The sequence below is a fragment of the Lynx canadensis genome, chromosome B3 (assembly GCF_007474595.2).
Source record: "Lynx canadensis isolate LIC74 chromosome B3, mLynCan4.pri.v2, whole genome shotgun sequence".
In the NCBI taxonomy this organism is placed as follows: Eukaryota; Metazoa; Chordata; class Mammalia; order Carnivora; family Felidae; genus Lynx; species Lynx canadensis.
In genome coordinates this window covers 12264977-12274876 of record NC_044308.2, presented here as the reverse complement: position 1 = coordinate 12274876, position 9900 = coordinate 12264977, and the positions used below count along the sequence as shown (strand labels likewise).

The 9900-nt window shown below is 46.0% G+C and overlaps 1 non-coding gene across 1 annotated transcript; it reads right to left on the bottom strand.

Annotated features, from left to right (window-relative positions):
• Positions 1–1471: 1471 nt before the first annotated feature.
• On the bottom strand, positions 1472–1556 carry TRNAQ-UUG. Its single transcript has one exon. It is a non-coding gene; the product is annotated as a tRNA-Gln (tRNA).
• Between the last annotated feature and the right edge of the window lie 8344 nt (positions 1557–9900).

The following is a 9900-nucleotide window of genomic DNA, read 5'->3' as shown; positions in this document are numbered from 1 at the left end:
CATGCTCTGTCTCTCTCTGTCCCAAAATAAATAAAAAGCGTTGAAAAAAAAAAAAAAAAAAAAAAGAAACACAAACAGGCAGAGAACTCCACACTTTTCATTTTAAAACCTCTGTTATATGAGTTAACAGGCCCCACAGACCAGGTACAAAAGCATGGCCACTGATGCATGGAGGAGAATTTCACTTCCAAAGCCATCAAAGCAAGGGAGGAAAAAAAAAAGTATTTCTAATAGTTTGTTGCCACAGGGGATCTCCAAAACCCAGTGTGGATAAATCAAATCAAATTGCAACAGCACAAGGCCACAACTGTAATTCTCAGGGACCTAGGGATGTTTGAGACACGCTACTTTGACACAAAACAAAAGCCACACCGCTATTCGGAATCATACTCATTAAATAATGTTTCAACACATTTCCCTCAGCTATTTATTTTTCCACAAAGGATTTTTTTTCTGTTGTAAGTTCCCGTTTTCTAAAGGCTTCACGTCCTATCCCCGCCGGGCCCCTCTCCATACCACCGGTCAGATTAGAAAGTGGTAACCCAGGAACTTTAACAATTCGAAGAATAAATCAAAATGGCACGTGCATCTGAAGTCATCTTGGTAGCCCCCTGGTCTCTCATGAAGGCCAACGGCCCTGGAAACGGAATGGAAGAGCCAGCTGTGTGGGGACCATGAAGGTGGGGGGGGGTCTCTGATTCACCAGCCTGCTGTCACTGCAGCCGTTACGTTGTGACGAGCAAGAGACTAGGTATGCGTTTCTGACTCGGCCTTTGTCAGCCTTCGAAGGGGATCGTGAGTTTATTTAATGTTATTTATCACCTTTACACTCTGAGTTTGAGAGAAGTGTATAGAATCCTTGTACATCCACGTTTCCAAGAATAAGCTTAAAACAACGTAGACATCATGTGTGTGAGCTGACGTCACTGCTCCGTTAAGGTTTCTCCCTCTCATATGTAGCAGGGAGCTCTAGGGCCATCTCTGTCTTGGATGCGGCACTTTGGATTGGGTACTTGCGTGGTGTGCCGGACGTGAAAAGGCAGCAGAAATGGCATTGTGTGTGGGTGAGGATAAAGGAATGCCACGGGAGTGGAACGATAATGTATGTGCCATGGAGTGAGTCATCAGTCCATGCACATGGGATGACTGTTGTGTGCCAGCACATTGCTGGAGATTTTCATAAATTATTTCCTATAAAAATAGAGAATAGGAACATAATCCAGAAGGTTGGCACCCTCAAGATGGTCTTATATACTGTTAGCCACAGGTCAAAGAGGCCCCAGGAGTAAATCTTGTTCATGTGAGACCAAAAGATGAAGTTAGAACATGGAGGTTCTTTTTTTTTTAATTCTTTTTAAAGTTTTTCTGTTCTTGAAGGAGAGAGAGACAAAGCATGAGCAGGGGAAGAGCAGAGGGAGAGGGGGAGACACAGACTTCAAAGCAGGCTCCAGGCTCTGAGCTGTGAGCACAGAGCCCGACGTGGGGCTCGAACCCACGGACCGCGAGATCACGCCCTGAGCCAAAGTCAGATGCCCAACCGACTGAGCCACTCAGGCGCCCCCAGAACGTGGAGCTTCTTGGAAAGAACTGAGTCACAACACAAGAGGAGCCCATTGTTCCGTGCTTGAAGAACCGTCTTCTCCCCCGTACGTTCCTTTCTTCACTCAGGAAGGAAAGAAGGGGGGCACAAGGAAAAGAAGGGACAAAGGAAAGACACCAACCCTAATTGAACCAGGCAGCATGCAGATGTTTTACACAAATCGTTTCAACTGCCTTCACAGTTGCCTTGTGACATCAATGTTATTATCCCCATTTCTCGCACAAAAGAACTGAGGCTCATCGAGATCACTGACCCGTCCATGGTCATAGAACTAGTAGCCACATGCTCACATTTGAATTCAGATCTGTCTGTATGCAAATCTAGACCTTTCGGTTGTCATTGTTGTTCTAAGAACCATAAGCCAGCACATTCTCCTCACTGCAAAGGCCAGGATGCTTGGGACCCAGTGTTTTCTTCAACTGAATTCACCAGTTGGACCTTTAAGTTTGGTATATATTATTTGTTCTTATAATCCTTCTATATCTTATTCCTTTCACATTAATCTTATTATACCACTTGTTTGAGAGCATTTTTGCCTGCACGTACACCCTTCGTGAGGCTCAGAGAACACTGGGAGTTTGGGCTTCCCAGTCTTGCCCAAGAGCTCCCTAAAATACTTGGAATATCAGACAAACACTGAGTATCACAGTTCCATCATGAGACATGTAACGAGTGGACAATATTCTCCAGCACATAGGCAAATGTTGTGCTCGCAAGCAGCATAGAGAGAGTAACAACCCCTGTGTGAGTTCAGCTGTCGCATGCTCACTTATCTCGGCCAGGCTCTTGGATCGGCATGCCAAAGCCTGGGTGGGTGCATTGCGGACATCTTTGTCATACCTGGAGTGTTTTCTGAAGTTCCTTAGCATGGGCTTTTTTCCACTTTTTCCCAAACCTGAGTGGAGGAGCTCAGTGGTATGGGTGTATCATTCACGATAGGTCAGGTCAAACCACGGAAACAACTTTTCAGTGGCTTGAGCAACAAAGGCTCATTTCTCTGCCATATTATACATCCTTCACAGGTTCATGGGGAGCTCTGTTTCCCATCACCCAACTCTGTAACCCAGGGAAACAGAGACGAGAGGTAAATACTGGACTCAAAGTTTCCGTCTGGATATAGTGTCTGTCACCCTCACTCACCTTCCTTTGGCCAAAGCCAGACAGAGGACCACCACTATCTTCAAAGGGCAGAGGAAACATAGTCCAGCCTTGTAACCCCCAAAAGAACTGGAAGAATGTGGTGGACCTCACTAATGACGACTTCCTTGAGTCCACAGCCTTTGCCCTTATCCTTCTTGGTTCATGTCAGCCTCTTGGCTTTTTTCTTTTGCCCTTCTTGACTTAGATCCCTGCACTAGCTTGTTCAGGCTGCCATAACTAAATATCACAGACTGGGTGGCTTAACCAACAGACATTTATTCTCTCACAGTTTTGGAGGCTGGAAGTCCAAAATCAAAGTGTGGGAAGAATTGTCATCTGGAGAGACCTCTCTCCTTGGGTGCCTTTTCTTTGTGTGCTCATATGGCCTTTCCTTGGTACCTGCACACACACACACACACACACACACACACACACAGATTGAGAGAGAGAGAGAGAGAGAGAGAGAGAGGACTTGAGAATCTAGAAGTCCAAGATCAAGGATTTGGTTTCTTCCAAAGTGTCTCTCTTTAGCTTACGCATGGCCGCCTTTTCTCTGTGTCTTCACCTGGTCTCCCCTCTGTGTCCACGTGTGTTTTTCATCTCTCTTTGTGTGTCCAGACACCTCTTCTTACAAGGATACCAGTCATATTTGATGAGGGCTCACCCTAATGACCTCCTTTTACCTTAATCAGCTCTTTAAAGGTCCCCTTTTCCAAATACAGCCACATCCCAAGGCACTGTGGGTTAGAACTTCAACATATGAATTTGGGAGAGGCACAGTTCAGCCTTTAACAGTCCCTCACTCACTATCATTCTTCATCCCACCTAGGTGGGAATCTGCTTTCTCCTTCTCAAGTCCATTTTCTGCGCAGCAGCCATGAGACTGATGTTGCACGGCGTTTGAGAGAACACCTACGAGCGCCCCTTGGTCTAGGCTGGCACTCACTGCCAGTAGGGTCAGAAAAGCACACAGGTCTCCCATTCTTCTGGCTTATTGAGAAGCCAATGGAACTTGTGTGGCTGGACACACTGGCTTCCCTTTTTATGGAACAAGTGTGAGAGCAGTCTTGCATGAGGGGAATAAACATTGTGGTTTATGCATTAAGCAGTTTGGGCTTTTGCGCCAGATGTTTAGCAGAGCGCTAGGAAATGCCAGGAACCTAGTAACTGGAATCACTTGCAGGCCTTTGTCCTGGAGAGAGGGAGAGCCCTGGTCCAACTAGACTAGACTATCCTCACTGCTTGCCCCATGGCAGTCAGCTAGAAACACAAATCTAATTTTATTCCACGGCCCGAAACATGCCAATGATTTCACATTGCTCATAAAATCTCTAACCATGACCTTGGCCAAAGTAAGGTCTTAACCGTGATCTTCAAGGCAAGAACTGGCCCCATCTGCCTCTTCGGTCTCCTCTTGAATTTCACACCCCTTCCTTGCTCATCATGGTCGAGGCAGCCTGCTCTCCGTCACTTTCCTTGAAAATCTTGCATTTTATCCTGCTTTGATGCCATCGTGCACAGTAGTGCCCGAGCCTAGAATGCTCTTCATATCGCCAGTTCTTTCTTAGGCTCCAGGTCGCTATTTCGGTGTTGCTTCCTTAGAGAGTCCTCCTCGGCTCCTTGATATAACGGATCTCTTCAAACTAGCCCTCCTGATTCTTAAACACTGTACTTATTAGATTCAGAGCACTAATCAGTATCATAATGGTAATTATATTTACACACACAGACACATGCACACACACAACGCGAGTCATATGATTTTTCTCTCCCATACTTGGCTCTCCGCTATACCCCAACATAAAGCGGAGCGGCGCTAACTAGTAAATATGATCAGATTTTTGTGCTATTTGAGTCCTATGGGGCCCTTTTATTTTATCACCATAAAATGCTATGCATACATCAGCTTATTATTTCTATTAATGATATGAGCCATACTTGCTTGAGGCCATTTCCAGAATAGGCAGAGTCATAAGAAAAGGGGAAAATAGAAAGGCGAGGCCAGTGTTACAGATTCTCTGCTGATGCAACCACTTGCTTCCCTGTGGGTAGGGCGATGGGGCTGTGTTGTCAGATAACTAAGACACTAATGGCCACACAGCTTCCTCACGACCCAACCGAAGCCAGTGGTTGATCACTGCTGGCACTCGCCAGATAATGATGGCTGGAGGGAATCTACAGCGTTAGCGAGGGGCTGGAAGGAGGGGAAAGAGCCAAGATATGTAGAATGCCTGCTGGGTGTCATTACTGTATCCAATCCTCGGGCACAGGAGCTATGTATTACGTTGCTCATTTTACTGACGAAGACACCAAGAAATGTCGAGCACCCTTACCTTAGAACACTCACCCAAGATGTGGTAGAGTTAAGACCTGAGCCCAGGTCTACGTGATGTGGAAACTCATATTCTCCCCCAGCACCTTTCAATGCCCGCAGTCCCCAGGGCTACTTTGGTTTAGAAAGCATGTTCACACACGTTGTCCAATTTCATTCTTAACGTGGTCATTTCCCTAAAGGACCAAGGAGGGATCAAATCTCTATGTCACCATTTGTATAGTGCTTCTGTAGGATATAGCTCTTTAGGGACCCATATCCACCTTTGGGATGAGAGAACCCACCTGGAGTCCTGGAGTAGCCACATTCCACAGCGTGTGTCAAAAACCCACACCAACTGGTATGTAGAGAAGCAGGTTGAAAATGCCGTGTTCAAAGACTAATGGTTGAGAGATTCCTCCAGAGGGAAATGGAAGGGGACCCAGAGGACAGCAAAGGTAGCTCAGAGAGAGACAGAAAGCGACCTACGTCGGGGAACCCTCTCCCACAACACAGCTCCCCGTTCCTTCCGAAAGCTCTCCCTTTGGCTCAACCTGGATTCAGTACTTCTCGTTTCTCTCAATGAAACCATCCCTGCTTTTTAAAATGGCGGTTCTGTAAGATGCACATACCTGTTCTGCCACAGACACCTTTCAGGTAGAGATTTTAACACCTGGTCTAGATAAATACCTTCCTCCATGACGTTCAACCAGATTGTAGCAACCAGAAAGCAGTAGTGAAGTCCTTTTCATGCCCAGGCCCATCACATTGTTCAGTAGTGTGTGTGGGGTTTGATTCCATGACAATGACGGGGTTATACCCTCTTAGGGCCACAAGAGGAAAATGCGGGTCTCATGGCACCCAAGTCATTTGCTTTAAATTACACTGAGAATTAAGGTCGTTTTCCCTATGCTTTAGGAACTATTTTGGTGATTTATATTTCGATATAATTAAGGGAAGTAAATATCTCTCCGGGAAACAGTTGGAGCCAAGTAAACACCTCAGTTCACTTAAGTGACAACAGTTATTCCTGTAATTTTTATGCCAACATATATCTTCTTGAGAACTTGGTTATATATTAGTAATGAGAGAAGTATTCTACTGGATAATGTGAAAAATAAGGGAAAAACATTTTAAGTGCAAGTGAACCAAGATTACGATTAAACTGGTAAGCATTTTTTTTAATGTTTATTTATTTTTGAGAGAGAGAGAGAGAGACTGAGAGGCAGAGAATCTGAAGCGGGTTCCGCTCTGTCAGCGCAGAGCCCGACATGGGGCTCGAAGTCAGAGTTGTGAGATCATGACCTGAACCAAGGTTGGAGGCTTAACCAACTCAGCCACCCTGGCGCCCCAAACTGCTCAGTACTTTTAAATGGAACGATCCTTGGGCATTCTTTGGTAATTGGATACGAAGTTCCACAATTGCCTGCTTTTGGAGTCTTCTGACACCTGTCATTCACATAAAATTCATACTATGTTTGGTGCTAGATACAGCAGAAAGACGTAGAAGACATTTTTTTTTCTCGAAACTCATTGGTCCTCAGAAAAATTGCCAACGCAATCCAACTCCACCATGAAGCTGAGGGTCAGCCCCAGCCTTTCTGCTTCCTTGCTTGTCTCCTTTGTATCCTACATACTGACCCTTTCCTCCACCCGGGCCTGTCTCTTGACAGGAGGCATTTCTATCGCCAGCATCCTGAAGTGTGCTGTGTGGGTACATCGTGTGCAGAATTCAGTGCATACAGATACTCGTGGTTTTGTGGGCTGAGTTTCCATTGCTTTTATCAAAGTCTTGAGTACTAGTAATTGCCAACATTTGCTATAAAATTACTATGTGCCAGGCACTGTTCTAGGAACTTTATATATATATATATGTATATGTTATATATTATATATATATATATATATGTTTATTTATTTTTGAGAAAGAAGAGAGAGAGAGAGAGCAGGGGAGGGGCAGAGAGAGGAGGAGACACAGAATCCGAAGCAGGCTCCAGGCTCTGAGCTGTCAGCACAGAGTCCGACGCGGGGCTCCAACTCACAAACCGCAAGATCATGACCTGAGCCGAAGTCAGCACTCAACCGACTGAGCCACGCGGGTACCCCAGAACTTTACTTACATGAACGCATTTAAGCCTCATGACTCTAGAGGAAGCATTCTTATTATCCCCATTTTACAGAGGAGGAAACCAAAGCACTAACTAAAGAGTTAGTAGCTCATTAAAAACACACACACACAAAACAAAGCTCACGAGATCTGAATCCTGGAATCCAGGAACCCAGCGGGTGACCCTCCCCCCCCCCCGGGCTGTTTTTAATGACGGCTTTCCCAGATCCCTTTCAGGGCCCCTGACATCCCATTAAGACAGTAAAGCAGTTCTGGAAATTGGAGTGGCCAGGCCTGGCCTCTTGGCAATATTAAGACACTCAAATCACAGGTTTTTTTTTTCTGTCTCTTCCATTCTATTCACACATACATACACATGCGCGTGTGCATGTGGACACACACACACAGAGACACAGACACTCACGCGATCAAACGCGCCTTCGCGAAGACCATGCTATTCATTTCTCCTGGCTTTTACTTTTCTGAATGACAAAGGCCATACGTAGAACTTCTGTTTTGTTTTTTTTTTGTTTTGTTTTGTTGTTGTTGTTGTTGTTTTTTGGTGCTCACAAGGGGTTCCCATCTTTCTCATACAGTCCTACGGGCTAGGTATCAGTTTCCTTATTTTTATAAGTGAGAAAGCAGACACAGATGTCAGGAGGCTGGCTCCACATCACTTAGCGGGCAATAGACACCTCTGTCACCCCAAAGACACTCCCGTGTTCCTCTGAGCACTGAGGCACCGGCCGCTGCACCCTCCGCCTGCAATTTTTGCCATCCGCTTCATGGTCTCAACAAACTCTAATCTTGCTCCTGCCACCTGGGTGCTCAGAGGGCCACGATCCCCCTCCCACCTGCAGCATCTCAGGTGACCCAGATCCAAGTGGTCGGGCCCCACTCTCCCACCCATTTCGCACTCGCTGTGGCCATCTGCCTCGACGCATTGAGGGCTCTCTCTCACATGCTTGCTCAGAAGTCCCAGATCTTCCTCCAGGAGCCCCCCTAGGTGCCTCGCGTGGGAGAATGTTTGATGTGGGCTCAGGCTTTTAGAGAAACAGGTTGCTCTTGAGATTGAGAAGTTTTCTTCATCTACGACTCCAGGCCAAGTTAGAACCAGTCTGCTACCCAGAGAGAGAGACAGAGAGAGACAGAGAGAGAGGGAAGAAAGGAGGGAAGGAGACCACAGATCACGAGGTCCCTTCGCTAGACTGCAGCGGGGCAAATGCTTAACAAGCAGAGGCGTACCAGCTTGCTGGATATTTGGAGGATGTTCACTCGTCTACAGGGAGCTGAGCCAATGGCTTCCCCCTTTCTGTCAACACCGGCACAGAAATCATCATCATTATTAAGGCTCGTGAGAGTTCAGTGTTATCGAGCCACGGTCACAAAAGGTTTCTGGCAGTCGCCCCGTCTTCTTCTTCCTTTTGTTTTTAAACCACATTTTATTTTGCTTTCCCAATATTCTCCCCTGGTGAAAATCTGCAGTCGCACACGTGGACCTAAATCAGCTAGATAATTGAGTTTTTACAAAACAGGCTTTGGACCTCGCCAAACCAATCAATGACCGAGCTTCTAGGTGTACTTTGGACTCATTTGTCTAGGTTACTTCTAGCAAAAACAACAAAATCCAAACAGATTTCAAGAAAGTTAATAAAGAACTCAGAGTGGGTATATTCACGCACCACAGAGCCAACCAAAGCAGAAAGTGAAATGAAATAAAAGCACGAGAACCCCAGCCCCAGTAAAAAATAAAAAAATTAAAAAAAAATTAAAAAACCCTCAGGATTCTGCTGTTGACCCCCACCCCCCCATCTTTCCCACATCACTGTAGGATCTGTGTTGTTTCAGACCCTCTTGGACTTGGCCTCCCATTCCCTGCCATAAATTTGATCTTCCTACTAGAAGACAAAATTTACTGTCCTGACTATTGACTCTTCATGATCCTTACATGTCACGTTGATCCATCCTCTGTTGTCCAATCTTTGGTTATTTCCAATAACTACCCTGTCTGAACTATCTCCCTACAGTCCGAGAATCTCTGGCGATCACCTCCTCCATCAGTGTGCCTCGATCGAATCACCGTGAAGCCACATTCCAGCCTGTAAGTTTACCACTCACCATGGCATGGAATGAATAAAGCTGCTGAAAATATTGTAGACCTTAGGTTCCAAAAGCTATGGGAATTACCTACAGGGCCCAGTAACATCATGGCATACGCAAGTCTAGTATTTGAATCCTGATTCTCAGCCAAGAAGTACCTCCATTCGTTCCCGCCAAATGCCCGTTGTAATTGCTGGACATCACAGACTTGGCTAGGATATATGCATAACCTAAAGGCCACGGAACATTTTGCCCCAAGTCAGCCATGGCTGACTTAACCACGTTGTCTCCCGAGAAAGCCCTAAGGCAACCTTACACAGAACACATTTGAACGCCTGGCACCAACTATTCTGTGCCACCTCTGCCTCCATTCTAGCCCAAGGCATTTTGCCAAGTGGTGTTGGAAGAGGCATTCCTTACGCAGGATCGTTTTGCACGGTCAACTCTGAGAAGGAAAATTGGACACTGTAGGAGCCACTTAGAAAAGCAGATCTAATTGGGAGACCTGAAATGTGGCCAGGTCGCCTGGCTTCACATGCCATTCCCAAGGTTCAAGGATTTTGGCTTCACTCGCATCCAACTGGCACCATCTCGAAGAACACAGGCCACTTACCAGCAAATCAAGGAACAGATTTACTCTTC